The 6,545-nt window shown below is 45.5% G+C and overlaps 1 pseudogene; it reads left to right on the forward strand.

The window, feature by feature from the left end:
* The first annotated feature begins 3,728 nt into the window (after positions 1 to 3,728).
* LOC139434467 (E3 ubiquitin/ISG15 ligase TRIM25-like) lies at positions 3,729 to 5,500 on the forward strand (annotated as a pseudogene).
* Positions 5,501 to 6,545: the final 1,045 nt, after the last annotated feature.

Below are 6,545 nucleotides of genomic sequence, written 5' to 3' on the forward strand. Positions count from 1 at the left end.
ACTGGAGAATGTCTCTCCTGGAGTCATGTCTGCACGGTTCATTGCACATTGTACGTTGCTCTGGAAAGCTACATGTGATGTAAGGGTGTGACTGCTTCAGGGCTCACAGTAAAACACTCACCAGCGTTCTCCTGGGGAGCATCACGCTCTGTCCTACAGTAAACTCTAACAGCTCACCTGTGACGGTGACGGAGAGCAGACGGCTCTCAGAGGAGGAGTCCTGAGCAGAGACCTGATAAACGTGATAAACACAGCTGTAGTTTCCCTGGTGGGCGGGCTCTGCAGCCGGGAACAGGAAGTGGGCAGAGTGATTGACAGCTGGCTGGGTGTAGTTGTGAGTGGAGGAGCTGAGCAGGAAGGAGCCTCCTGGGTACTGAGGCTGGATGGAGCAACTGATGGTGAAGGTGGAGCCTCTGAACGCCTGGAACCCCTGCTGCTGGGGCCCGGAGACCCCGTACATGGAGGAGGACACAGCGATGTTGGGCTGAAACAGCTTATCTAGAGAGAGAGAGAGAGACAGAGAGAGAGAGAGAGAGAGAGAGAGAGAATAGAAAATTGCTCAGAATATAATTATTTAGGTCTGAAAATAAGTTCCACTGGAAGCTTTAATCAAGCTGTGAAGGAACTGAGAGAGAAAGCACGCAGGGCGTTTTATGCAATAAAAAGACAAATCCACATTCAAATTCCAATTTTAATTTGGCTTAAATGACTTCAATCAGTAATACAACCCATCCTACTCTATGGAAGCGAAGTGTGGGGCCCACAAACAAACCAAACATTGGACACATGGGAAAACCATCCAATAGAAAATGCTCACAATGAGTTTTGCAAACGCATCCTCCAGGTTCACAGGAGAACAACTAACAACGCCTGCAGAGCGGAATTAGGCACATTTCCATTATTAATACAAAAGCATTAGCCACCTTTAGCTTAGCGGTGGTGACGTGAAGTCATGTGACCGTGCTGTAGTTCCTTTATAGCCCAGCATTAGCCACCTTTAGCTTAGCGGTGGTGACGTGAAGTCATGTGACCGTGCTGTTTCCTTACAGCCCTAGCCTTACGCTAAGTTTTTCCTTCAAAAATCATAAATTGTAATATGTGGCGATAACTCTGCAGGAAAAACACGTGAAAGTATCATAAACGATTGTTTGACACAGATATTATTTTCTGCAATAATCCAATAATTGATTTGAAAGGGGAATACTCGGATAGTAACTTCTGGGTCAGCCTACAAAAGAAAGTCATCACTCTCACCCCTTTTTGCAACACATTACTTTTACTAAATCAACTTACCAGTGACTTTGAGCCAGCATCTCCCATTGTTACTCCCATGTTCAGTAAACACTTTACACACATAAAGTTCAGATTCTGAACATGTGAAATCTGAGGCGTCCTTCTCTGAGGACGTCTTTGTCCCACTATACTCGCCTTGCAAACTGTTTATCCTGAGACTCTGGGACCTCAACACCTCTATGTAGATAAAGCAGGACTGAGGGGCCAACATCAGATACGAAAAGACAGAAAGGAAAGGGTGGGAAATGCCATTTTCGGTGGTGAACGTCCACTCCATTGTGATGTCCTGGTTCTCCTTTGCCTGATAGGAAGACTGAGTCACATTCACCTCAAAGTTTCCTGTTGAGGAAACACAGAGGGAAACTTTAGACTGAATCTAGAGATGTGGAGACTTTAAGTTCTTAGAGCTGCTAATGTTTGGCCAAATGCAGATGGTAGTGTATTCCTTCAATGACAGTGTACTCTTATTACAAAGATGGAAAACAAAGGTACAAAAGTAGTAAGAGGAACCAGGGAAGAAAGAACAAGAACATATTTTTATTCCAACCCAGTCTCACGACATGTAATCTATTGATTCGCGTTCACCAACACGATTTCCCCCTTTTTTTCGTGTCACACAGAATGATTTTAAAAGCAATAGGCGCTTTCACACCGCAGTACTTTTCCCACAAAGGTTAATCAGAAGGCAAGAACTTAGTTCATGAGAACTCTTTAGTTCTCATGAACTAAGTACAGATCGCGTTCTCACCGGAATAAGTCCCTGGGGAGGATTAGGCAAATGAAGCCGTTGACGTCACTCTCTTCTTCTTCTGCTTTGGATTTACTGGCAGGCCGCAAACAACTTCACGGCTATACTGCCACCCGAAGTCCCCGGCCGGAAGTCCCCAGAGTTGGGGACTGGCAGCTTCTACTGAAATTATGTATTGAAGTCAATCGCGAGAGAACGATTATCTTTCGATCCCGTTTGAATTGTGACACAAATTACACATATGATGTTTGTCAATTTAAAAGATAATTTTGCAAGTCAAAAAAATCTAAATGTGCTGTAAAACTGTGAAGTAACACTTTTTTTGGTGTGAAACCGCTCAATGAACTACATCTCCCGTCTCGCACCACACACCCAGACGGCCGTCACGTTTCACTTCTTTCTTTCAGAACGAGGCGGAAACTATTAAAAGAGGTGAAAATCACTCCAAGTCTGGGCGCGTTGAGAGCTGTGCACACACACAAGGGGAGTTAGTCAGTTCCGTGAGAGCCAGCATGCGGGACCGGGACTCTGGGACTTGTAGTCTTTCTAGTGCTGCGTATTTTTCATAGTCTTATATTTCAACAGTTTTACGATAAACTGTGATTTTTTGACGTGGAAATCATTTGTTGAGATTGACAAACATCATATGTGTAATTCGTGGCAAAATCTAAACGGGATCGAAAGATAATCTTTCTCTCCCCATTGACTTCAATACATTATTTTTCCGAAATAAGGTCCCATGAATGGGCGGGACTTGGCCTCTCTATGCTAAGGATAATAAAATGGCGGCTTCACAAAACTTTTTTGGAGTTTTATGGGGCGTGGTTTGCAATCCGCTCAGCCAATCAGAAATAGGAACCTTTTTCTCCCACGAAAGTCCCTGCTCTCTAGCGGGGACTGAAAAGGGGGTGGAAAGGTTCTCATTAACTAATTTTTAGTTCTGGTTCTTTTTGGTGTGAACGCAACATTTCGGAACTAAAGTGGGAAAAGTACTACGGTGTGAACGCGCCTAATGTATTTCTATTGGTAGTATGTTTCGTGCATGCACCACGTCTTTTTGGAAGACCGGAAATTGTGGGGTTCATAAAAACATCTTCTTACTCAATATCAAGCCACGATTATTGCTTTTATTTTAAATCATATATATTTTGGACTTTTTTTGCCTTCTGTGAGGAAAATAAATGGGGCTCAGAGCCTCAGAATACTGATGTAAAAGGTTTCAACCACAAATCATAATTTTGGACGTATAGTTTTCAGGTTCGTGTGAATGCACAAAGTACGTACAGTAAAAAACGACTTACTGTACATCCAACTATTAAATCAATCAGCTATTGCAGGACATTGAGGCTATACATTTACAGTGGAGGAAACAAGTATTCAACCCCCTTCAGATTTTGTAAGTTTACCAACTTATTTTACAACTAAAAGCTCTTTTCAAAGGAAGAGCAGGTTGGAGGCTCTGTGTCGGTCAGAGTCTGAGCGCTGCTCCTCCTCCTGGAATGAGTCAGAGTTTGATGAGCCCTCCCTCTTCTTCCTGCTCTCAGACACAGCCAGCTCCACTCTGTGCTTCCTGGTTCCTCCCCTTCAGATCCACACTGAGGAGGAGGGGAGGAACCAACATGTGGGTAAAGCACAAGAGCTGATAGGCCTCATTCACCGCCCACACACATCCTGTTCAGATAACCTGTCACACTAGTTTCAGCTCTGAGGAAGTGAAACTCACACACTCGCTGCTGCTGAGAGGTGAAATGGCGCAGAAAGGAGTTCAGCTGGACCGGGAAACCTTCTCTTGTCCCATCTGTCTGGATCTACTGAAGGATCCGGTGGCGACTCCCTGTGGACACAGCTACTGCATGAAGTGTATTACACAGCACTGGGATGGAGAGCTGATCCACAGCTGCCCTCAGTGCAGGCAGAGCTTCACACCGAGGCCTGTCCTGCTGAAGAACACCATGCTAGCAGCTTTAGTGGAGGAGCTGAAGAAGACTGGACCCCCAGCTGCTCCTGCTGATCTCTGCTATGCTGGAGCTGGAGACGTGGCCTGTGATGTCTGCACTGGGAGGAAGCTGAGAGCCTGTAAGTCCTGCCTCGTGTGTCTTATATCGTACTGCGAGAAGCACCTCCAGTCTCATTATAACGTAGCTCAATTAAAGAAACACAAGCTGGTGGAGCCCTCCAAGAAGCTCCAGGAGAACATCTGCTCTCGTCACGACGAGGTGAAGAAGCTGTTCTCCGCACTGATCAGCAGAGTATCTGTTCTCTCTGCTCTGTGGACGAACACAAAGGCCACGACACGGTGTCAGCGGCAGCAGAGAGGACTGAGAGGCAGAGAGCTGGAGGGGAGTCGACTCAACATCCAGCAGAGGATCCAGGACGGAGAGAAGGAGGTGAAGCTGCTTCAGCAGGAGGTGCAGGCCGTCAATGGCTCTGCTGATAAAGCAGTGGAGGACAGCGAGAAGACGTTCACTGAGCTGATCCGTCTCGTGGAGAGAGAAGCTCTGACGTGAAGCAGCAGCTCAGATCCCAGCAGGAGGAGAAGTGAGTCGAGTCAGAGAGCTCCAGGAGAAGCTGGAGCAGGAGATCTCTGAGCTGAAGAGGAGAGACGCTGAGCTGGAGCTGCTGTCTCACACAGAGGACCACAACCAGTTCCTGCTCAGCTACCCCTCCTCACTGCCAGCCCCCCTCAGTGGAGCTACTCACTCCTCCAGCACCAACATCCGTCCTCTGAGCTACTTTGAGGACGTGACGGCGGCCCTGTCAGCAGTCAGAGACAAACTACAGGACGTCCTGAGAGAGGAATGGACAAACGTCTCACCGACTGAAGTGGAGGTTTTCCCGTCAGCAGCAGAGCCCGCCTCCAGAGCTGGGTTCTTCACGTGTTCACAGGAGATCACTCTGGATCCAAACACAGCAGGCACACTGCTGGTATTATCTGAGGGGAGCAGGAAAGCAATAGCCATGAGACAACAACAGTCTTATTCTCGTCACCCAGACAGATTCACTGATTACTCTCAGGTCCTGAGCAGAGAGTCTGACTGGACGTTGTTACTGGGAGGTGGAGTGGAGAGGGGGAGCAGTTGAAGTAGCAGTCGCATACAAGAGTATCAGCAGAGCAGGGAGGAAAGTGGATTTGGACTCAATGATAAATCTTGGTCGTTAGTTTGTGGCCAAAACAGTTATTCATTTCGTTACAACAGCATCAGCACTCCCGTCTCAGGTCCTCTGTCCTCCAGAGTAGGAGTGTACCTGGATCACAGAGCAGGTGTTCTGTCCTTCTACAGCGTCTCTGAAACCATGACTCTCCTCAGCAGAGTGCAGACCACGTTCACTCAGCCGCTGCATGCTGGAGTTTTATCTTTATGGTTATGGAGCCACTGCGAGTTTGTAAACTCAAATAGCCTGAAGTCCTTGGAGGAACTCTTCTACTTCTTAAACTCACCGTGTGTCCTTCAGAGCTGATTGTCCATGTCTTCACTGCAGAGATCAGCTGTCAATCAACATGATGGGCGGGGCTTCAACATCTTCTCACGAGTTGTTCTGTAGGTGTTGGACTTTCTTCCGGCTCCTTCCTGTGTCTGTGTAGCCATGGAGGCTGTCGCTGCTCAGGAGGATCCTTGTTCACCTGAACTGATGTGTAAACTTTGCTCTAAATATGTGTTGGATGTTTCTTTTGATTCTTGTTGTCGTTTCTCTCGTAGCGCACGAGTCTTCAGAGAGGAAGCAGCAGAGCTTCTTTTATTCTACACATGTTATTCTGGTTCTAAAACAACAGAGGCATTTATAATCACATGTATTATTCTGACAGATTAAATGTTATTGTCGCCCAAATTAACGAACACACGAGTTCCCAGATGGTTATCACACTTATTTCATCATCACGTGTTTATTCAAAATGATATTACTTGCTGTCGTGATCATAATCAATAAGAACACCATTCATTATTCTGCTGTGAATAGCTGAGAGTCTTTGCTCTGGAAATACATGGTATAACATTACAGTTATTGTTTTGCAGACTAATTGTTGTTGTTGTTGTTGTTGTTGTTGTTGTTGTTGTCCAAATAGAAAGTGGGTACTCTGATGTTTTATAGAACATAACTTATCATGATCATAATCAATAAGTACATCATTCATTATTCTGCTGTAAATAGCTTAGAGTCTTTGCTCGGGAAATAAAATGTTATTGTTTTGCAGACTAATTGTTGTTGTTGTTGTTGTTGTTGTTGTTGTTGTTGTTGTTGTCCAAATATAAAGTGGGCACTCTGATGTTTTATAGAACATAACTCATGATAATAATCAATAAGTAAATCATGTCTGATTCTGAAACAGCGGAGATGAAACACATCATGGCGGAGAAAGAGAAGCTGGTCATGAAATCATTGGACACACTTTACTGATGGGATGTGTGATCGAATGTTTGGATCATCAATAAAGGTTTGTGTTTCAAAAACAGGATGTTGTTCTTGTGTCCGAGGTGCCACGAAGCTGATGGAGAACATGTGGAAG

Source organism: Pseudochaenichthys georgianus, chromosome 9, assembly GCF_902827115.2.
Source record: "Pseudochaenichthys georgianus chromosome 9, fPseGeo1.2, whole genome shotgun sequence".
In the NCBI taxonomy this organism is placed as follows: Eukaryota; Metazoa; Chordata; class Actinopteri; order Perciformes; family Channichthyidae; genus Pseudochaenichthys; species Pseudochaenichthys georgianus.